Source organism: Malaya genurostris, chromosome 2 (genome assembly GCF_030247185.1).
Source record: "Malaya genurostris strain Urasoe2022 chromosome 2, Malgen_1.1, whole genome shotgun sequence".
NCBI classification, from domain to species: Eukaryota; Metazoa; Arthropoda; class Insecta; order Diptera; family Culicidae; genus Malaya; species Malaya genurostris.
In genome coordinates this window covers 294,791,096-294,816,374 of record NC_080571.1, presented here as the reverse complement: position 1 = coordinate 294,816,374, position 25,279 = coordinate 294,791,096, and the positions used below count along the sequence as shown (strand labels likewise).

Sequence of the window (25,279 nt, the reverse complement as noted above, 5' to 3'; positions counted from 1 at the left end):
CAGAATATGGTTTAATTTGTTCAACTTCTTTAGCGAAATTTTCACTACGCAAAAGAGTAAATCTATGTTTAATTTCTTTTTGTAAATCCTTAACTATGTTTTTCATAGCAGGATCACGAGAACGTTGATATTGTCGTCGACGAACATTCTTCAGCCGAATGAGCAGTTGAAGATTGTCATCGATGATAGGAGAATTTAATTTTGTTTGAACTTTGAGAACTGAAAGATTTCTAGATTCGATAATGTAATGATTCAAATTATCTATTGCTGTGTCGATGTCCGCACAATTTTCTAAAATAGTTTCATGATCCACATGATTTTCAATGTGAGATCTGTAATCCAACCAATCAGCTCTATGATAGTTGAATATAGAACTAATTGGATGAATTAATGTTTCGTTGGAAAGTCTGAATGTTACAGGAAGATGATCTGAGTCAAAGTCAGTATGTGTAATCGGTTCACTACAAATGTGACTTTGATCTGTTAGAACCAGATCAATTGTAGACGGGGTTTTCACGGAAGAGAAACAAGTCGGATTACCGGGATGAAGAACTGTGAAGTCACAAGCTGAGAGTTGATTATGAAGTATTTTACCATTACTGTTATTTTGCCTACAATTCCACTGGACATGCTTAGCATTTAAGTACCCTATTACGAAAAATTTCGGTGGATATCTTGTGAGTTTTTGCAAATCGCCTTCAAAGAAATTTAATTGTTCGCCGGTGCATTGGAATGGCAAATATGATCCAGCGATGAAATAAATTCCATGAATGGTTTCAACTTCGATTCCCAAGCTCGCAATAACTTTAGTATTGAAAGAAAGTAAAATTCGATGTTTAATTTGCCGTTGGACAAAAATGGCAACTCCACCACCCATTCCAGTAAACCTGTCAAATCGATGAACCACATAATGTGGATTACTTTTCAATTTGACATTTGGTTTAGGAAAAGTTTCTGTCACAATGGCAATATGAAATTTGTGAACTTTGAGATAATTATAAAATTCATCTTCACTCGATTTCAAAGATCGAGCATTCCAATTTAATATATTCAAATAATTATTTAACATCACTGTTAAATTTTAAATTCATTATAATATTATTTGCGAATTGCCATCCGATTTGAAATGCTTCAAAAAGTGATTAAGTCGAATTCATTCGGATGATCCTTTGAACAAGTTGATCTTATAGGTAGATCATTTTATTTTCATTTATATCGCCTAAATCAACTTCATTTATAGAAGGGAATGGCATTGAAGGAAAATTTGTAGGTAGACTGCCATTCGAAGAAGATGATATGGCCGATCTACCTATTAATAAATTGTTTTCGTTAGAAGATGAACTGCAAGGCGGTCCTGTGTTTTGATTATTTACATTAGAAGAATTGAGTGGTAGATTTCTACCTGTTATACTAGCATAAGTGACATTAGAAGAAGATGAAGACGAGGTCGATCTACCTGCCAATAAATTGTTTTCGTTAGAAGACGAATTGGCAGGCGTACCTGTTTTTTGTTTTAAATTCGAAGAAATAAGTGCCTTAGAAGAATTAGGCGTGGCATTTGTAACGGTTTTTTGATTTTCAGGTATGTTCTGTAAATTTAAGATCGTTGATTTGACTTGTTGTCTAAGCGAACGAGCGTTTAAAATTTCTTCCCTGACAGGACATTTCAAATAATTGGATTTATGATTTCCATCGCAATTTGATCATGAAAATTTATCAGTGGTTTCATTCATTGGACAAAAGTCTTTCGAATGCGATTTACCACAATTCAAACACCGTATATCCATATGACAATTTTTGGTTCCATGGCCGAAGCCTTGGCAACGACGACATTGCGTTAAGTTTGCAACACGATTATGCCGTTTATAATGTTCCCAATGGATTCTAATGTGGGAAATGAAACGTGCTTTTTCTAAAGTTTTCAAATTGTTTACATCACTTCGATTGAAGTGTATTAGGTAAAGTTCATGGGAAATTCCAGAGCGTGGTTTAGAAGTACCATTAGCTCTTTTTTTCATGAGTATTACTTAGGAAGGGGCAAAACCAAGCAATTCTTTTAGTTCATTTTTAATTTCATCAATACTTTGATCATTTTATAAGTCTTTCCAGACAGCCTTGAAGGGTCTGTCTGATTTTATATCGTATGAATAAAATTCATGAAGTTTCTCGGACAAATATCGAATAAGACGTTCGTAATCTTCCAATCCATCAACCAAGACTCGACATTCTCCTCTTCGTCCGATTTGAAATGAGACTTTTACTTCCGGGAGAAAAGTAGAAAGCACAGTACGGTATGTTTTGAAGTCGGAAATCATCACCGCCACTGGTGGCATAGATTGTTGTTTCTTCCCAGAACGACAAGCGTTCATTTTGGGAATTTTTGAAGAATTTTCTTCTATGTCGCTACAAGCGGATTCAGTAAGAATCTCGTAAATATTGTTAGACGCCATAGGATCAACGGAAGGGAAATCCGTCCGTTGTCTTTTATTTTTACATTCAGATTCTATAAGATCGTGAATGTTATTAGAAAAATGTTGAATAACGGATTGTGATTTATTCCGTATTGAATTATTTTTAGCCTTAGGCTTGTTGCCTTTCCGGCTGGACGCAGGCATTTTTGAAATGAATGAAATTTGAAATTAAATTAACTTGACTAAATTAGTCTTCGATTAGACTCCTAGTTTGTAAAAGTCTTGATAAAGACTGATTTTGTGGTAGTCTTCATAGAGACTGATTAGTTCGAATAATAGTTCTTTGAATAGCAAGCCTTAAAAAAGGCTGATTAATTTCTTAGTCACTCTATTATCACTCTTTGTATAGCCTTGAGAAAGGCTGACTAATTGTTAGTCTTTGAAAAGACTTACAGTGATTCAGGTAGCCTTGAAAAAGACTGAAGCCTTGAATCAATGAAACTCTAGGTAGCCAGAAAAAAATTCCAGGAGCCAAGAGCTATACGCGTGCGGTGCGAACGACTGTTCAACACCGACTGAAAAGCGATATTTTTGTTTACCTCAAGGTGCCATCTTTCCATCCCAAGTAGCATGTTAAGGTGAAATGTAGCGGAATGCAAAAATCGCGTTTTTGATCAATTATTCAAAAACTAGATCGATTTTCGAAAAACCAAAAACTCTTAAGTTTTTTAAATCAAATTTATCACAACTAAGTATTCTTAGAATTTTGAAATTTTGCTTTGCCGAGCCGTAATTGGTTTTTGAAATGTATAAACGGTTACTGTTCCGTTCCACGGGGATGATTTTAGAATTAAAAAGTAGTGTTTGTAGCAGAATTTCACAAAGAATCTGAAAATGCAACTCAAAATTATAAAATATTAGCTAAATCAACCGAAATTTGAAAAAGTTTACATAAACTTTTCCGCATTTTTTTATTGCTTGCGCGCTGCTGTTTCGTATTGAGGTGGTGTGAGAAATTCACGGTGGGCACGGTGGCATTATATGGGGAGAAAAAAAAAATGCATACATATAAAATAATGACGCGAATTTATGCAGCATTGGGTTTTGTGTTGTAATAAAAAAGAGTTGAATACAATACAATGGGTATTGTAAGAAATTGTTTATTTTCTAAGTAACTGTCATTTATAATGCTAATAATGTCCAATTCTGTTGAGTTCAATGCATTGATGTTGCTGAAGCTATAAAGCTTGGCTGTGTAATATCGTATAACAGGTATTATTTTAGATTGTAGCAATTTTTATAGCAAAACTATAGCTTCATCATTGACAAGCTACTGAATTAAATGAATACAAGCCAAGCATTATCGTTCATTAACCTGTGATACAAACAATAATAATAAACAACTCGAATAAACGTCGTCAAGCAAAGCAAGTCTTGGTATTACATTTATTGTTGAATATGACCATTTGTTTCAACAGACTTCGTAGCCAAGGAGTGGCGGAGCCGTATTGGGAGAATACTGAATCCACACCAAGAAAATGTCTGGGTTTGGAAGTCTTGGAATTACATTCCTTTTGAGAATAACAGTCAATATAACGAGAGGTAAACCCACTGCGCTCAATCATTGAAAAAAGTTCTTGTTTCTATGTGTCCGTTTTTCTTGGTATGCTTTGTGCGACGGTTCGTTCAACTGAAACAGATAAAATTTTGCGCGCATTTTATGACGCTACATTTCACCTTAAGTTACTGTCCTGTATATTTCTACTGATTATGCAATTTATCAAGTTAGTTTATATCACTATTCTAGTAACTGTTGTGTTATGGAAAAGCGCAATTTTTCTGTGTTGTGCAACATACTTTTAAGTTCATACGTTATTACGAACATTTATTCACAACGATTGTGCAACTGATACAAAAACTCATGCGTCGATCCCATCAAAAAGGCAGTAATAAAACCGGCGAAAAAACAATTGTGAAACTCGTGCAATCTACAACGTAATGTAAACAAGAAATGGAATGATGTTTACAAAAACATAACAAACATAATTTCTAATAAATAACTTTCACATTTGATTTTCAATATAACTGCTCTCAACACAAACATGGATCTTGTAAAATAATCTGCACAAGAAAAATGATAATGCTATTGTAGAATTTATCTTTTGTGTTTTTGTAAATGAAAAATCGACAACGAATTCTTATGGTGGAACATGTATTCGTACGTCCGAAATTTTCAAGCGCCTTTAAATTAACGTGTGTTGATGATTGTACACAAATTTCTGTGAAAATAACAGTCTATTATTTTTAATGAGAATCATCGGAATGGTGTTTAAACTACATGTATTCAAACATTCTTCAAATTTGCAGTCGATTTTAATCAAACTAATGTGTAATTAAATGTGAAAAATCTCGAAATGAATTTTGCTTGAGTATTTTCCAGTATGGCATCGAGTGTAACAGTGAGTTGAATAGAAAATGGTCCACCCAACGTAATGACATATATTATCTAAATAACAGGAAACATTAACATGTTAATATTTCGGAAAGAAATTCTCTACGTTTTGTTTTTTATCAGTTTTAATCTTCTAGTTGAATTAAACAACAATACAGTGTAGTCATTTATCTTAGAGGGCCCGACTTTTGTGATACGCACTGTAGGTATTATTTTGGCAAGTCCGTGTGCTGGAGTTGCAAAAACAAGTTGCACAAGCGGTAATATATAACTATGGGAGTAACTATGATGACATGAACTTTTCGTTCAATATCTTTAAAATTGAAGTCTGCTTATTTTTTTCGCGAGATGAAAACCGAGTACAAATTATCTGATTGATTTTTGTTTGCATTGCGTATATAACGCTGTATTCCTGCAACTTTTAGGATAATAATCTCATATCTGCAAGTTTTGCGTTCAATTCAAACAGATAAATCTTGCACACATTTTTTGCAAGTTTTGAATTTCAAATCAATGTTTTTCTAAAACTAAAGAAAACTGCGCACACTGATCTAAAAAATCATGAGGCAGCCAAAACAATGCGGACTCTGCAGAAATATATTTTTTACAGCAAGGTTATCAATTCGGCTTAGCATTTTTTGTCTTGCGGAGAGCATCAATCATTTCACTAATTTTTCTTCCACACGAGATTTATAGCAATTTCGACGTATATTGTGTCCGGTTCAATTATGACAGCCGTTTGGAAAGTTTTTGATTAGTTGCACAAATGTTATAGTTACTTCCGTTTTACATGACAATGTGAAATATTTGTAGACCTTCTAGTGAAACATTAACAAGTTGGTGATTTACTGCACACTTGTTTTAGATGTACTTTAAGTAGTTCTACAGTGATTTTTTCGGTAGTATTGTGAAACTTAACAATGATAAGTTGCACAAGCCATTTTAATATATATTTCTAAACATATCTAACATAAATAACATTTCTAAATCAATTGTAAAACATTTTGAAAGTTCAATAAGTTAAATTTGCTACTTGGGATGTGAGATGTCAAGACGATAAACTATAATAAATATTTGACTTTAACAGTATACGTTGAAAGTATTTGTTACAGACTGTGTTATAATATTGATATTGTGCGTTATTATAAACCGACAAATATACTGTACAGATAATTGAACATATCACAATTAGATAAAAATAACAACTGTTAAAATAATTTTATTATAATTTTGTTATGTGCATTTGATCGAGTAGCCATTACGGTGTTAACTTTTTTTCGGTGACAGTGTGCCATATAGCTGCAAATTGCAGAACCCAATTCAACCATTTATTTTGGTTGAAAACAACGTTTTATTTCTCTAATTCAACTAAAAAATTAGTTGAATGGAAATGAAGTGTGCCGTAGCTAAGAAATGACAGCACGTTTAATTGGTGAATTCAACTAAAAAAATAGCCATTTCAACAAATATTTTATTATTATTAAAGGAATGAGAAAAATCTAAATTAGCAAAAGTAAGATTTTTTTAGTTGGCTCAAAAAATAACTAACTATTTCGATCTTTCCGTGCGGAAGGTTTTGAGTAAGTCCGGCTGCTTGGCAGCTGCTTCTAGGTTCGGAACTGCTGGGCGAGGCCCGTGCAGGTGGCAACCCTAATTATAAAATCCAATTTTTTGGTTGCGAAAATTTTCCTTTCGCTTTTGATACCAATATTTTCAGTAACGCTTAGATAACTCGAGAAAACAATTTAAACTAATTGCAATGGAATTTTTAAACTGCGATTTTACCTTAAAAGAAAATCATTTGTTACTACAAAGTACAATCTACCTTAGCATAGAAAAACTTATCCTCGTCCTTAGTTCAACCCTGGTTGATAGCAGTTCGTACATCTCAATGTCGGATTGACGTTGAAGTGTTGCTCGGTACTCAGGTTGCAACTCACCCGACCACGGCGCGGATGTCGTCGCCCGTGGTCTCATCAACAGCTAGCCGGACTGCATCGGGGCCAAGAAGTGCCAATGCATATGCTGTGTGTGAGTGTATGTGTATGTGTGCACCTGTATGTAGACGGGCATGCGATGGATTCACGCTCTCGCACGCTAAGTATATTTATATTTGCAGAAAGAGCAGTCATAAATTCCTTCCCGGCACGGAATAAAACATGATTGATTGACTGATTCATGGCTCAATTTTATAATGTGTGTTTTCCTGTATTCTGTCGGTGTGTGTGTGTGTGTGTGGATGCTGGATGTTGGTTTGTCGATCGATGGAGTGATGCGAGATGCGCGTCCCGTGAGCGTGAAAGACAGTGCGTGAGAGAAAGCACCGATTGCCCGAAACCAGCTGGGTTCGGAGTGTTGTTATTGGATTAATGGCTCCCAGGAATCGACCGTTCGTCCGAATGAATGCCGTACACGTCGAGGATTGATTGATTCGATGATGGATGGATAATCCAAATAAAAATCTGTATACACTGATAAACGCAGTGGATTGAAGGCGAGATACCGAGTCGATGGGGGCGGTAGAAGTGGAAGGTAGAAAAACCGACGAACAATCGTTCGGTCTGATTACTGCCGATCGATCGAGGTGGGTTGACCAAACCGGGGATGGCTTAAAGTTTTATTGAAATGAGAAATCTGTCACCGTAAATTTGTTGTGCGATCCATTTCGAGAACTTTCATGACAAAAGTCTTCGCCGGAGAATGCACATTCACAGAAGAAGAAAAAATAATTCCACGCCATTCAAAACCATATGCACATGTGAATGCTATTACTCAAAACATACTTCTGCCCATTTCGTGTACATTCATTCACTCATTCATTTCGCCCATGGCTTGCAACTTTACTCATTCAGATTTATGTCCACACGAGCAGGTTCAGCTGAAAGGGTGCACTTCAGCGTGTGACTTTTCTACCATACTGGTGCCATATTACTGCTACTGCTACTGCTACTGATGTGAATATAGGAGGCAAAAGAAATGTGCTTTTCCCTCGGAATCCTTGCCTTGCCCAGTCCAGCCGGGGGGGGGGGAGGTTACTCCTAAAAACTAAGCAACTTCAAAACACTAACAGGGCACTGCCACCGGTGGCAAAATGGTAGCAGCTGCTGCGAATAGGAAACCTTCCAAATGTGGAATAAATCTAAAGTACACAAATAAATTTTAATATAAAGTTTCTGGAATATGACCGGTTTAAAAAGAGATTCTGGTGTGCCTCTTCAAAGTGCAGTGTTCGGGAGGTATGCATGGGAATTTATCGCAAACACAGTTGACATCAGCCCACTGGACATGGGAAGGTAGAAAAGCACTAGAAATCGTTTGTTGTTTGATTAACTTTCCATTCTTTCAATAAACAGATTCACATAGTTGCTTAATTAACACGGTGATAAATATGAACGCGCTACCTGACACGAGATCATTATTTAAAATTTTGAAACGGTTTCCATTTCCTGTGAAAAATTACTCAACTGAATTAGGCTCAAATTGGATCAAATTGACTACTATTACTAAACGCCACTTAATTGATAATCGACCACCACCTCACTAAACTACGATTATGGCGCGTGCTGGCAAAATTGGCAATATTTTACATACTGCACAAAATAAATCATAAACTACAAAGCCGAAAAGTATCAACCTTCACCGCTCTGTGCCAAAATAGACAAAACTTTACGGAACGCCACCCCCGTGATTTCCTGTTCTGGTTCATTCGATTAAACACGCTGCAAATAATTAATTCATTCAACGAAATGACATAATTCAATGAAAATTACAACTGTTTAATCCCTATAAATATCAGAATGTTACCCGTGGCCCAGCCCCCAATCCTTCCCTTCCCTTGGTGACAATTCGAAACTATAGTCGCAAGGGCTAATGGCTAGTTCGGAGCAATTGTTGTTCGGCTCTACCCGTCGGTGGGTTTTCCACCACTTCTTCGACCGTCCTTCGACGAGAACTGCCGAGCTTTGAACGATGATGATGATGATGATGATGATGGTAGAACAACAGCTCCACCGATGGGAAGCCAAAGCAGTGGCGTCCTTTTTTAAGCTTGGCAGGCAGGTGACGCGCGATACCCGCGCGCGGTAGCGGAAGCTGTGTGGAGGTTTTCGGGAAAAAAGCACTACTGAAACATTATTTATTAGACCATTACATTTCATATTCACATATTCCACCGAAAAATATAACATCCGCGTTCGCTGTTTGCTGCTCTCTCGACTCGACACGGAGCTGATCCGGAGCGCTGCGGGTTCACCGACTAGCGATGGTGGCGCGCGCGATGGAGACGCGCTGTCGACGTCGTCGTCGTCGTCCTCGTCGTCGTCGTTGTCGTTGTCGTTGTTGGCGTCGTTAGCGGGAACGAAAGCTAAACGAGCGCGTTTGCAGAAATATGCACAATGTTCAAATGTAAATCACAAAATAGTATAAATCATGGCACAAGTTTTGAAATTATAAAACTTAAACCGTCATTTTGTTGCGTTTCCCACTGACCTGAGGCGCTGGAAGGAAGGGCGGGGGGTTATATGGAAGTGAGTGGTTTATTGCCGGCTGGTTAAACTATAGAGAAATTATGACCGAATCGAGGTAATTTAACGGAACGCATGGACCTGCAAGTGTTAGATGTTTCTCCAAACAGCTATGCTCTAGAAATGTTCCTTACGAGCAATTTCCGAAATGGGTAATAAGTCATTAGATTTCACATAGTCCGATTTGAATAAAACTTGGCATACATCTTTTGCATAGGAAGCTATTTACTTGGCATCGATGAAAAGATCAATTCGACTTAAGACTAACTATGGGGTGATTTTTTGCCGGTATCTTTTTGAAAACATTTTCGGCCAGTATTAGTCGAAACTTGTTTTCGTTCGGCACGTCAGGAAAGACTTAGCACTTCGGTGCTTATTACAAGTGTGTTGCAAATAGCAATAACTTTACGTCTGCTTAGCGGTTCAAATTGAACTGTAAGTTCGCAGAGGGCAGTTCAATTTGAACTGCTCTGCACTGACGAGTCCAAGACGAAACGTAAAGATAGTGATTATTTTTGACATGTCTTGTGATCAGCAATCAAATTCACTTCTGGTTGAATGGATACGTCAACAAGCAAAATTGTCGCATCTGGAAACCATCCAGAAGCATTGCGTGAGCTACCAATACATTCCAAAAAAGTCACTGTTTGGTGTGGATTAAGGACCGGTGGCCTAATGTTACTGTGATTGGCGAACGGTACCGTATAATGATTGACGATTTATTTTTGCCCAAAATGGAAGAATTGGACATGCCTGACATGTGGTTTCAATAACACGGTGACACATGCCACACGGCACGCGAAACAATGACCAAATTGAGAGCCGCCTTCGGTGAACAGTTTTTCTCACGTTTTGGACCCGTCAATTGGCCGCCTAAAACCATGTGATTTAAGGCATTTGGACTATTTCTTGTGGGACCATGTTAATGCTGATCTCTACAAGGATAAACCAGCCGATGAAATATCGGCCGATATGTTGGAGAGAGTGTGCCAAAATTTGACCTTGCGCATGGGCCATCTGAAACGAAGCCGCAGCCAACGTTTGCTTGAAATCATTTTCAAATATTAAATTATATTCATCGATTCCAAAGAAGATTTCATGAATTTTCTCAATTTTTTGTGTTTTTTCTTTGAAATTCAAATCATATACTTACCAAAAAATTACCCTTCATTAAGAACTAGCGGATACAATTTTACATACACATTCTTCGAATCGTAGTTATGAACTGCACTAAAAAGGTGTCTAAGGAGAAGTTATAACAAGTCAAGCAGACACTCTAAACAAACTAAAAGTTAAGCAAAATGTTGAATACTTGTCCAAGGATAGAGAATAAATCGAGAAATGAAATTAACAATAAATGGATCTAGTTTGCTTAGTGCATTTAAAAATAATGGAGTTACAGATGAATTAACTAGCCATTTGCAAAGTTTTAAGTTCGTGATGAAAACCTGTCTTCCTTTAAATTCTTTTTATTTTGAAATCAATGCATTTTTGACCCCAGAAAAACGGATCGTCTTTCCAGGTTACTAATTCTTCAATTGTAGAAATAGTCGGTAAAACGGCGATGATTTGGCAAGTTATTTGAAAGTATGAAATTTTTAGATCCCATTTGCGCCTACAGGTACGATGACTACGGTTGTTTACGTTTCGGAATGCTTTTTGCGCTGCCTACTCCCTATGAGTCAGTACTGTTTTGGTGGGATTAAGCATCAGTGCATTACGCAACGGAGATGATTCCTCGGAACTGTTTCCAGATCAGACTAATTGAAACTGCTTAGGCCCTGACAAAGGCATATTTTCGGAATCATGTCAAGGCAGATTCTATTACAACTTTTGAAGAAATATGCGAAATCGCTGCCAAACAGTCTTCGGAAGTTCAAACGAAATTAATACCTAAATACACACTGTTGAGTTGAGTGAGATCAAACTTCAACTAATAAAAAATTCTAACTATATTTTAGTTCATGAACCTGTCATCATTTTGGTCGATGTGTAGGGCATAAATAGTTTATACAAACAGCAGATTTTATATTCATGTTTTGCATATTTCAGTGAGTGATGTTACAAGTTTCATTTTTGCCTTCCTCATATAGAAAGGTTATGCAATCACTTGAAAAACCGACTAGTGTAAATTGCCCAGTGTCATATACCATTCGACTCAATTCATCGAGCCGAGCAATCTCTCTCTCTCTCTCTCTCTCTCTCTCTCTCTCTCTCTCTCTCTCTCTCTCTCTCGGAGATGACTGAACCGATTTTGACAAACTTAGATTCAAATGAAAGGTCTCGTGGTCCCTTACGGAATTCCTGAATTTCATCCGGATCCGACTTCCGGTTCCGGAGTTATAGGGTAAAGTGTGTTCAATATTGTACACCCTCACCGTCCTAAACTGGTCTCAAAACTACACAAATCGATAGTCACTATCAGTAGGCAACTAAACAAACCGATTCCGGCTATCCTGGTTCCCGGTATCCGGTTCCGGAAGTACCGGAAATAGTGGTCATATATACCAAAATGGATCTCACTCATTTTTCTCAGCGATGGTTTGACCGATTTCCACAAACTAAGATTCAAATGAAAGGTCTCGTGGTCCCATACGGAATTCCTGAATTTCATCCGGATCCGACTTCCGGTTCCGGAGTTATATGGTAAAGTGTGTTACATATTGTACACCGTCACTTAAACAGGCGAAACAAAAAAAGGAAAAAAAATTCTAAACTGGTCTCAAAACTACACAAATCGATAGTTATTATCAGTAGGCAACTAAACAAACCGATTCCGGCTATCCTGGTTCCCGGTATCCCGTTCCGGAAGTACCGGATAGTGGTCATATATACCAAAAATGGATCCCACTCATTTTTCTCAGCGATGGTTTGACCGATTTCCACAAACTTAGATTCAAATAAAAGGTCTCGTGGTCCCATACGGAATTCCTGAATTTCATCCGGACCCGACTTCCTGTTCCGGAGTTATAGGGTAAAGTGTTTTCAATATTGCACACCGTCAATTAAAATATTTTCGGATGCAACAAACATTTAAATCGTAATTTAGAGTGCGTACTAGAAGAGTTTGTGTGTCATGTTAGTTGGGGGTCGTACGAACCGACTTTGATTATACCGGTTTTTGGGTTTCGGTGCCGTAAGTGCATATAATAGTGAACCCATTTCGTATTCTTAAGGATGACTTACTCAATCAAAGCACGGTTTTATTCTGTATGTTATGCATAAAAAATCTCTTGGTTTCTTTCAAAAATCGAAGAGAAAATTTTTGAATGGAATACCACAATATTATATACATGAGAAAGGCATCATTACACCACTAGGTGGAACAGGGTTTTATCATGTAGTGTAATCAGATATACAGAATTTTTAGTGAAACAATCGTAAAAACAGAAGCAAAAAATGTTATTGTTAAAATGAAATTATGTTCTTTTGCAGTATGCATTATAATCCGACTAGGTAGAGAATAATGGATTATTATTATCCTAGTTTTAAGTAACTAGATGCCATTGGAGTCTGGAATCTAACGATAATTTTTCCTTCAAGTTATATTTAGTGTTATCAGATTTTTACATCGAGTTCCGGAGTAATGGGTTATATGAACCAAATAATTAAAATAAATACTATCCGGTTCGAATAGTAAATGGAAAATGATCTTTGCCTTTACTTTCTGACATATCAGAGAGTCGGTTGATTCATATCGCTAAGATGCCCAAGTTCGACTCCTCTTGTAGAAGGTAAAAGTTCATATACGAGAAGCCTTCTGCTTACTTAAATGATCCTGATCAGGTCTCACTTTTCCGCACATTATCTTCACATCCTTACTCTTCCTTGAGTACTATGGCTCTATAATTTCATATTCTTTCTCTTCTCACAATCTCTAGTTAGTTTATCATTAAAACCCAAAAAAAAACATGTGTGTTAGTTTTTTTTTTTTCATTTTTAGATACCGACAGACCAATTTCAATAAACTCAAATTCAAAATAAAGATCTTAAAGTGGGATAGCGCCAAAAAAAGCGTTTTTTTTCACAGACTGATTAACAGATTCACTCAAAATATGACTCAAATGATAGGTCTTCTAATTTCATAGCTTGTTATTGAAATTTATCCGGATTAGGAATTCGGTTTTAGAATTATATTGGCGCAGTACTGTGCATTGTGATTTGCTCACATATTACTAAAAAATAGTAAGACTTTGTTCATTCTTTCAAAATGTTTTATTTATTCTTCCAAATCTATTTTCTCCATCTCAAAATAATCCCCCCAGACCCCAATACACTTGTGCCAACGTTTATAACAAACCTCGAAACAGTTGTTGTAATAAATTTCTGAAATAGCCTTCAATGCGCGTGGCGATTCTCATTTGATGTCTTCAATTGACTCAAAACGGTTTCCCCGGAGCGATAGTTTGAGTTTGCTGAATTGCCAGAAGTTACACGGAGCTAAATCAGGCGAATACGAAGGCTGCGGAACGATAATGGTGGAATTTTCGGCGAAAAAATCACGAAGAATCACCCTCTTTGAACAATTTGTACCAAATAAAAACACTTGCTCACGACATACATTCTGGACGCTCCGGCACCAGAAATTCGATTCTGCACGCAAAATTTGATAGAGCTTCTTTGTTGAACAATTTCACTCATTGTAAAAATCGCCGATTGAACTTTTAATACTTCAGGAAGACAGACGTATACTAACCACTAATGAATATTTTGACGTGACACTAGGCGCAGATGTCTTGACAGTCATACCAACCTAGAAAAAAAAGGAGGGTGGGTAATGTCAGAGACAAACCTGGATGTCGTGAGTACGAAAACAACTGACATGTTCCTTAACACTTCCGAATATCAATTAGTTGATCAATTGTATGAATTATGCAAGCATTCCCTTTTTTCACATTTTCCGCCAAAACAAAGAAGGCTTCACTTGATCTCGATTACTGTGAATTTCACACAGCGAAAAGTGCACAAATCTAACCAAACTGTTCTAGATTTGCACTAAACTGAGGATATTTCCCTTCGATTTGAGAGCAAGAAATCCTAATAGTTTTTTAGAAAACTTTTAGAGCCATTAGAACGGCTGATTTTGTGTAATGATCTCCACCGTTGCTTTTTCACCAATGCAAATGACTGGCAGCTGTGACGTAATCGCTCTTGTCGGAAGCAAAACTAGCTTTGCAAACGACACAAAATACATCTGCTCGCAGTGGCGATAGAATCCAAACTGATTAAATTTTTGTTAAGAGCTTTCTTTTTACGTGATTTCGTGTGTAGCTTTTTCACTAATGGGTGGTCCCAACGACTATAAAAATAGCAGCATACCGAATTTTAATGTCGATTATTTTATTTCGGATTTGAACAATTTATTGATAGAAACTATCAATATGCTGTAGGAATTCGTTTCTAGCATTCAGAAGGACCAAATTGAGGAACTCACTACGATATTAGACACTTTTCGGAACATTTTTCTCGAACGATTTGTTGTACAGCAGCAGATATTTTGTTCTCTTCCTCAGAACGCGTTCTGATTGGCTGGTGTTGACATGGGTCAAATGAGACAGGTTTTTCAATAGTATACTATTGAAATACATCAATGTTGTTCTTAAGTTGAAAAATTTCGATTCTATTGGTAGTTGGATTATATAAATCCTTTCACAGATCACTGAGCTATGAGCTTTAAAAATACGAGAAAGGCTAACGCGCCTTATGAGTTATCCTCTTTGATACTCGTTTATACCAAACATTTCAGAAAAGTTTAATTTTGAATTATTTGAGATTATGTCACACAACTGAAAATTTTATCATGAAATTGTGATCATATTTCCGATGACATGTAGCAATAATTATGTTGATTCATTAGATACAACAGCAGATATTCACGATCAAAAACTTATCACTTTCTCAGAGGGTAAATTTTGAAAAGGCACCCCATGGTAAAGTAAGTCGTATTCACGACAAAATATTTCGACGAATAAGGTTTCCGCGCGAAATATAATTCAAAAGTCTTACTACTTTTTGCCCACAGTAGTATGGCTTACTTCCTAGAATAACCAAAAGCAAGGGATTCTTTTCTCGAGCCGAAAGGTATGTAACCCCTCAACCAATTTCCATAAACAAATATTCGAACAAAATGTATTACAATCCCGAATTATTTCTATTGACCTTTATTGGGATCCGGATTCCGATTCCTGAGTTACTATGGAGGAGTTGTAAAACAGCAGTTTCAAGATAGCCTTTTTTTAAATGGTTATGTAAAAATGAAGCCTCAAAACAAAATAGCAATCCTTCCGATTCACATTGTGTTGCTATTTTGTTTATATAAATTATATATTAAGAGACATAAAATTTATATAAAGAGACTATTATAGATATATTATAATATCGATTTTTCAGAGATGAAGCCGATTTTCGCATACTCGGATTTAAATGAAAGGTTTAATTTTACGTCTTCGGATTTAAATAAAAAGATATGGTTGGACTTAAGGATGGAAATCACTACAACTCCGATTTCCACCAACGACAATTAGGTATGAATTGCTAGTCTTATTTTGTCAATTGACCGGGGATGTAGAAAAAATAGCTTTACTTTGCTTTTAGAATCCCAATAAGTTCTACCGAATTTTATCCTTCTCCGGTATTCGATTCCAGAATTCCAGGGTTTTCAATATACAAATTAAAAATCAATACATAAGTAACGACGCAAAAAAGAAAGAAAACTTTTATGAAAGTCTCTGAATTCTTTCCATTTTTTGGTGTTCTTTTCCGAAAATTGAGAAACAGCTTTTGAAAAATCCCAGAGTAATACACACGCTTATGAGAACGGCATCATTACACAACTAAAATATTCCCAAATATGTAATTCAATCGGACCAACCATTTCTGAAATATATTGTTTTGAAATGTTCCTAGAAATTGTTGCTAAGACTCTTCTTTTCAAAAGAAAGGCTATAATCAAAATGGCAAATTGGCAATGAAACTAGTCTGCTTAGCGGTTTAGGACTAATGTGTCCCCTCGAGTCGAAGTCGAAACGTAGAGAAAGCAAAATTAGTTATGTACCTTAAGGGGCGGGTAGGTTCTAACACTTTTGAAAAATCATTTATTATTTTCTTTGTATATTCTTATAGTAAAACATTTCAAGAATATTCTGAGAAATTTACTTTTGCTTATCTCATACTGCGAAGAATTATGAGCTCGGCACACAGGCCCAAGATTTCTGCATCGATTGACTTCAAAACTTGACAAAATATTCTTGAAATGTTTCATTATAACAAATCATAAAAGAAAAAAATTTGATTTTTTGAAAATGTTAGACCCTAAGGGCTCCCTTGAGTAACAAATTGTTCCCATGCACCAATTTTTATGAAATTTTTCACACACTTTCTACATAGAAAAAGTCAGACCCCAACGTTTTCCCCATTTTTTTCGTGAAAAATCGTAGTTTTCGCTTTGAACAACGACCAAACATTAAAAAAAAATCAAACAGAAACGTTGGGGTCTAGAAAAACATCTACTCGAACTATGCTGCTTTGATTTGTTAACTTCTGATTAGTCTGCGCTGAGATACAGTGGACACCGCAAATCATGATTTGCGTTCTCAAAAATACTACTTCACCGACTTATTTCTCAATATTTTTCCACGAAAAAATTACGCAATGTTGTTCGAATGATGCTTTGTATTATGCCTAATGTTTGAGATTATTTTTTTAAACGATAGTTCTGAAAAAAAAAATCGCTAAAATGAGGATTAAGTCAAAAACAAGTTAATCCCTAAATTATCTACACGGGTAAAAATTCATTGCCGGTACCATGATTAAAAATCATGAAATCATGTCTATCATGAATAATAAATCATGATTTCATGAGCAAAATGATTGATATCATGAACTATAATACATCTTTCATAAAAATTTTCATGATATCAATCGTTTTGCTCATGAAATTTCAAGAGAAGGCATGGTTCATGATTTCATGATAAAAAAAATCATGGTACCGGTAATAGATTTTTAGCCGTGTAGGTTTATTTGTTCTTCCTGGTGCACCCAAATCTTGATTATGTGCACATTATCAGAAAATCAAACGACTCCTCATTTTAAAACACATGACATGCACCTAAAATGAATTCCACTTTGATCTGAATATAATAATATATATCAAATTATTATTAATTTGAAATCCAGTGATATTACCCTTATCGTGAATTGGTTTTCGATACAATGGCTTCCAGCGGCATGTTTTGAACCAATTCAAAGTGTTTGATAATGGTTCTAATTTTCAGTAATTGTACAATCTTGATTGTTCGTTTTCGTTTTCAACGTTCCGATCTCGTTTTAAGTTTTAATTCTGCATGTATTAATTATAATTATAATGAACCGTAAGAAATCGTAAGAATGAAACCATTAAAATGCAGTATGTTTCCATTGAATTTTATGCACTATCAAAAAAATGCTATCTCAAAGAGATTGACGTTGGAAGCCGTCATGAATAATCAATATTTCAATGCGCAACTTTCTGGATATAAAGTGATTGTCCTGAACGGCAATCAAATAAGCAACGGAAAAGTAAATTTTCAACAAGGTTTTCACGGGATATTCCGAGAATTTTTGAACCCAATTTGATGCTGAGCATAGTGTTGAATTCGAAACTTAGAGATTGGAATTTTGCAAAAAAAATTTCAAAATTTTTTTCCTATTTCTCCGCCCTGGTTTCACTGATCTATATATCAATATTGATTAGTTTTTCTATGCTCACCACTTAACAACAAATGTTTGGATTACTTTTTGGTGCAAACTAAACGGTAATACTGTTTTCTTAAGGTATTTTCAAAATAATGGACATATTAAATTTCAAATCAATATCATTGATACAATTGGAATGCATGAAATGTCGTTTCAGTTCCCACTTAGAACACGGTAAACAATTTCTACATTTCCTGGATTCACACAAATGTTTCGGTTTGCGATGAAGCTGAAGCCCCGGCCCACTGTAAATCTCTTGAACACGCCATTTTTTCCGCTACAACCAGCAAAGTCCAACCGGTTCCATTTCCCATCTCGTTTGTGCCATCCATCCATCCGTCCATCCTTCCATCCGTCCATCCATCCGTCGTACATCACAGTCGTACGTCAGTTTGGCGTGAGCAAAGGAGCTGCAGTTAAAATATGAGGAAGAGAAAAAGAAGAATAAGAAAAATAGCAAGATTCGTGCCAAGGCGTCCGAAGATCATCCGGAGTAATGAGGTGTCATTGGTAGGGTGGTGGAGAGGAGAGATGCGGAAGAAATTGAATGATTGGCATGATATTTTTCTCTCTCATATCCCAGAGACAGTGTAGTTGATGCCTTGTGACCTACCTCGGAACGGCTTCCATGCACGTCCGCACATCCGTCTGCCCTCAACGGCGGCGAAAGAAGAAAAGTGATGGTGGAGATGGTGGCGGTGATGAGGCGAGGCGAGGCGAGGCGCGGCAAGGCGATGCAGAAACTTCGGATAAGAAAGATGTTGTATGTTTGCACGGAGCGCTGATCTTCGGGCCCCTTCCTATCGCGTCCAGTTCAGTTTTTTTCCAAGCCAGTGTCAGAAGGCAGTCAAAGTGGGTGGCTGTTTCGGGCAAGGCCGGAGAGATGAATGCCACCGTAATTTTTCATCAAACTCTCCGAACCTGTATAACCCTTCCGAAAGGTGGTAGCCCATCGATGGACCTGATTTGTCGATACACTCGAAAGAGGGTGAGAGAAATAACCCGGGACAATTTAATTGAATAGAATAGATTGCGAAACATCCTTGATTTTTTTGTGTGTGCATTTTTTTGTCGTTTTCTGTCAAATGTCCGAAACAACTCAGGCTAATCCATTAGACGATCGCGTCTTGGCTTGGCTTGGCTTCGGCACTGGAAAGGATTATTCGGTTATATTTTCCCTTTCTTCTCGGTTGAGACATCTTCATCTGGGACTGTCCGATTGCATATTGGTTCCTTATTGACGTGTGTATTCCATCCCGGGAGTCCGAGTCACTTCCAATTCCATCCTCCAAGGGTCGTAATGCTTCGGAGCGCAAAGCACAGCAAAAGAAAATGAAGGAAGGGAAATGCATCACATGTCGCCATGAATTCTCGAACGGACGTCTGATACTGATTGACCAAATCAAACATATTGATCCATTTCCTCTACCCTACCGTTCCCCCGCCATGGCAGCACATCCTTTGCGCGCCAATTCTCCGAACAGATCCAATCTGGCTTCGTCCCCGTTCTCCCACCCGTATGAGCAAGCATCGGTATGAGACGGAAGAGTCTATCTTATTCTGCTTACTCTACGTTGGACGAACTGGCACAAATCGTCTTCCGCAAGTTGACGAATAGGATTGCACTGCATCCTATTCGGTGCCCGAAGGATTTCAGTGCCGGATCTGGGAGGTGAGTGGGAGTTTGGATGGAGGACTGTAGCACCGTGTGCTAGTATGAGATACAAGGGCCGCGAAAGTGATGTCAAGGGTTGGTTTTATTTGAAGAACATTTCCTATACGTTGCTTGAGGAGATAACTGGTCACATTTTAGTTTGTAAATTAATAAAAATATAATGTTGCAGTATTTCGAATTGAAGTAAATGGAATATTAAGGTTGGTGTGAATTATATAATTTATAATAGTATTTGATACGTCTCAAGATACGTCATCAAAGCCAATGAGGTAAAAACAGGTGTGGCAAACATAACTCTTTTGTGTTAGCGAAATTAACTTTGCTTCAGCATGCCAAGTAATATTAAAAGCCACGTGCTTGCTTTCGTCACACCCGTCGAAACTGAATCAAAGCATGTTTATTTTTCATATAAAGACTGTTCCAGAAAGTATGGACGCATTTTGATTTCGCTGTAAATAATTCACAAGTGTTAGATATTCAAATTTTATTCGATATACTGATAATATTAGACTACAACAACAGAATATTATTCTCAACATTTGCTACTTTGCCATTGTAGACTAGCTGGCGCACAAGGCGAACATTCCTCATTGAATTCCGTTGAGACTTCTTGGCGACAAGTTTTGACACTTTTTCGAACTGTTGAATGGTTTCGGCTGCCGAAACATGTTTCCTAAGATGTGCCTTCGTTAATGCCCAAAATTCCTCAATTGGTCGAAGTTGTGGGCAATTTGTTGGATTCATGTCTTTTGGGACGACAGTGACATTTTTGGTAGTATACCATTCTACCATTGATTTCGAGTAGTGGCAAGAAGCAACATCTAGCCAGTAGACAACAGAATCCTTGTGGCTTCGAATCATGGGTAGAAGTCGTTTTTGTAAACATTCCTTGATGTATATTTCACTGTTCATTAAAGCAGTGGCGATGAAGGGTTTCGGAATCTTTCCGCAGCTACAAATTGCTTGCCAGACCATAGCTATCTTACCAAATTTTTCGACTTCAATCGATGTCTCGGACTGGTTTAACACTTGCTCTTCTCGCACCGTATAATATTGTGGTCCCGGTAAGGATTTGTAATCAAGTTTCACGTAGGTTTCGTCGTCCATGATTATGCAGTTCAAATTTCCAGCAAGAATCGTATTGTACAGCTTTCGAACCCTCGGCCTTATCGATGCTTCTTGTTTCGGACTACGTTTTGGTTGTTTCTGCTTCTTATAGGTTCGAAGATTCAAACGTTCTTTAGCACGATTTCCGGGATCTACTCATCCAATATCTTTTCAAAGGGGCTGGGGTCCACTAGGAGATTGATAGTACCTATTAGCTCTCTCCGGACAGTACTAGCCTAGATGCCGGGTGAAATCCGGCGAAAAAAAAAATTGAATTGTCTTTCAGGATTAGAAATTGAATGATAAAAATCAACTATTGCGCAAATCCGTTACAAAGTTAATAACAGATGTAACATATATCGGTATACATCCAAGATGGCTTCCGACTTCCACATTATTGATATTCCTGAAAACCCTTGAAAAGAGATTGGATGAGTAGAGCTTGAGCTTGAGCTGCTACTCCGTTACTGATCGGGATTAGCTGAAATTGTACAGGGAGTTTCTAGATGATCCGACCTGGGACTGGTAAATCATCCTTCAATGTACATCTTCTGGTAATCCCAGAATTCATCGATCAGTACCGGCGCCGGCCAGGCCCGAACGTAGATCGTCTAAGGAATGGGAAGGGATGTTAGTCCAACACTTGTTGTTACTAGAGGCCGTATATACTACTGCGCACTCCACAAGTGTCACGGGAGAAGGATATTTGTTAGTGAAAATTTCTGTATTGGTAGTATTCGCGCGCGACTCAGTATGTTCCGGTTTCAAGATGCTCGGATGCACCACTAAACTCACTGACTTCCCGAATGAAAGTTTCAACAATATCCTATATTGAAGTCCCGGAAAGTCTTGATTCACATTACGTGATACAAAATAAACGAGTGAATAGAATTAAGACAAAATAGTTGATTCATTGCATTGACATATTCTAAACAGTTGTTATAAAATCATTTTAAATCACCAAATAGAGGTCAACAGATTTCACACGCGTCTTGATTCTTTATTATTTCCGATTTATTATTTTAATTATTTATTAAAATTAGTAATTGATTATATTGGTTGATCTGGGCAGCCGGCTACTAAGAAAAATATAAATTTATTGTTTGAAATACTAATATCAAGTACACTAAGGTCTTTTTTTATGCGACTTTTTTAGGAGAATTTTCAGAATCATGCGGTTTCCTTTCTGCGGTTTTTTTTATGCGAAGTTTCAGAGTTATGCGATTTTTCTTATGCGAATAGTTGTTTTATATCATTCAATTTATAATCCTGAAAGACAATCAATAACATGGAAGAAGAAAACATTCTAAATAAAACTTTTCTCCGAAGCTAGACGGAAATTAATAGGTTGAATGAAGAGATAATTTAGTAAAAAAGAGTAATCAGAAGTGAAACGTTGAAAAGGAAAAAGAAACTCCTGCAATTGTCGCCTTTTACGACATGGAAGCAGGAACCCAGTGGATCTATTCTTGGTTCATTTTTTCCACCGGATTCCACACGGCATCTAGGCTGGTACTGTCCGGAGAGAGCTAATAGGTACTATCAATCTCCTAGTGGACCCCAGCCCCTTATCATATACCATTCGACTCAGCTCGACTAACTGAGCCAATGTCTGTGTGTGTCTCTATGTATATGTACGTGTGTATGTAACAAATATGTGCACTAGATTTTCTCGGAGATGGCTGGACCGATTTTCACAAACTTAGATTCAAATGAAAGGTCTCTTGGTCCCATAGGGTGCTATTGAATTTTACCCGGACTTCCGGGGTAAAATGTGCAAAAAAACGTGAAGAAAAAGTGCTCTCGATTTTCTCAAACGCCACGGTTGATTTTATTTAACTAAGATTTAAATGGAAGGCCTTGTAGTCTCATAAGTTGCTATTGAATTTCATCTGGATCCGACTTCCGGTTCGGGAGTTATGGGGTGAAAATTTGCAAAATGATTTAAAAACGTGCAATCGATTTTCTCAGAGACCACTCATCCAATTTTTATAAATTAAGATTCTAATAAAAGATCTCACGATGCCATACGAAATTCCTGAAAATCATCCAGATCCGATTTCCGGTTCCAGAGTTATAAATATTGTACAACGTCACTTAAATCGGTGAAACAAAATACACAAAAAAATTCTAAACTCGACTCAAAATTCTACAAATTGATAGCCGTTATCAGTAGGCATCTGAACAAACCGATTCTGGCTATCCTGGTTTCCGTTTTTCGATTAACGACGGGAGAAGATAGTCATATACTCAAAATTGGAACCTCACTCACTTTTCTCAGAGTTTGCAGAACCGATTTTGCCAATCTTAGGGTCAAATGAAAGGTTACCCGATCAGATGGTAATAACAGAATTATAACAACTAGAGTAATTTATTTCCGAAATATTTTGTAACAAATTTTGAAATATTTTTAGCTGGTAAGCTGTTAAAATAACAAAAAAGCCTCTAGCGGGAACAAAATCGTAACAGATTTTGGAACATTTGTATCATAATTATTATTGAATTTGATATAACTACTGAAGTCCGAAAGCAATAGTTGTAAAAAATTAGATAGCAAATTTAACACAGAAAAACTATATCACAGCTAACTTTAAGCATCGTTTCAATCCAAAATTGTTTAATGATTTTTTTTATTAAATGAATAATGTATTTAATGATCTAATTTCTTCTTTTAGTTCTTTTGAGATTCTGATCATTATATTTCGACATAAAGCAACGGAAGAACTCATTTTTTCAATCAATGCACTTCATCATGAGTCTTGCAAATGAAAATAAAACATCATAACTGATTTTGTTATTACATTAATATTATAAGTTTAAACTTTCAACTGTTTTCATTCGTTAAATATCTCAAAATAACACATATTGTTATACATATCAACTGTTGATATACTTGTGTTGATTTTGTTATGTGCATCTGATCGGGTACGTCTTATGATCCTACCAAAAATTACTGCATATTATAGGATTCAACAAAAATTTAAACTGTCGTTTAGAATACGATGTCAAAATCGTATAAAAACTTCAAAATTTGAATAAAAGCTTGTAGAGTTCGTACGTCATGTTAGTTGGTGGCCGTACGAATCGACTTCGATACTGGTTCTCGGGTTCCGGTGCTGGAATTACATATAATAGTGAACCCACTTCGTTTTCTTAAGGATGAACTACGCGAGCAAAGTACTGTTTCATTCTGTATACTATACTAGATAATGCACAAACAATCCCTGGGTTTCTTTCAAAAATCGACGAAAAACATTTGAAAAGTATATGAGAATGGTATCATTACACCACTAGGTGGATGAAAGCTGGTTTTAAATTGGTTGCAATCATATCCCATACTGGCCGACAAAGGATAAAAGGAACTTGACTACTTTACCGTTTTGCTTTGCTTAACAAGGAAGTAATCTTCGACTGTTCGTATTTTCGCTCTATCACAACGATTAAATGTATCCGATTATACGTATGGAACAATCTTATGCTGATCCAAAACTGATGCAAAGTTCTACGGGAATAATTGAATCCTTCAAGAAGTTGGTCTAATGTTTGACGTGAATATGTCTTTCTTTACTACGAGGCTCTTTTTTTAAATTCACCCTGTGGAAGAATGGGTAGAACTTAATCGTGAATATCTCGAGTTGTACTAAACACAACAACATAATTATTTCTCCGTGTCATCAGGAATATGATCAGCCATCTATGATTAAATTTTCAGCAGTGTTAAATAACCATAATAATAACTTGGACGATGGTTTTGAGGGTGTCTCAGTCCACACGGGCAAAATTCCGATTCTTGAAATGAGCCATGATTTGGGGAAAATAGTATATTTTCGTGTTATGATAATACACCATGATTAAAAGTTCTCATGATCCCATTAACGCTTTGACGTTCATGGGTATAACTTCAGACGTGTGTCTGTTACGATGGTAATCTTTGCAACACAAATTCAGGCGTTATGTTTTAAAATATGAAAAGTTAAAATATGAATTGAATGGAATGGTGTGAAAAACGAATTTTTTTGGGCGATTTTCACTAATGTCTCAAATGATATACGTTTGAAGAGCCAAACAGTGAAAAGCACGACAAATTTCTTTTAATCAGAATTATTAACAATTAAAATATTATGTTTTTGAAAAACAACATCGCCTAAAATAACGTGTTCACTTGCGTTCATTGCTTCAGTTTTTATTTTGTGTTTCAGAATTTAAACACTTAAACGAACTGCAGCAAAAAACACAAGTGAATCAACCGTCGCCATAGTACTCAAGGAAGAGCAAGGATGTGAAGACTAAAGTGTGGAAAAGTGAGATGTGACAAGGGTCATTTAAGTAAGCAGAATGCTTCTCGTATCTAAACTCCAGGCACTCAAGCAATAGTTTC

The 25,279-nt window shown here is 36.7% G+C and overlaps 1 protein-coding gene across 2 annotated transcripts in view; it reads left to right on the top strand.

The window, feature by feature from the left end:
• Positions 1–25,279, top strand: part of LOC131430642 (protein tiptop) — a 1,048,630-nt gene that overhangs the window by 476,082 nt on the left and 547,269 nt on the right. The gene's annotated exons all lie outside the window — the stretch shown is intronic.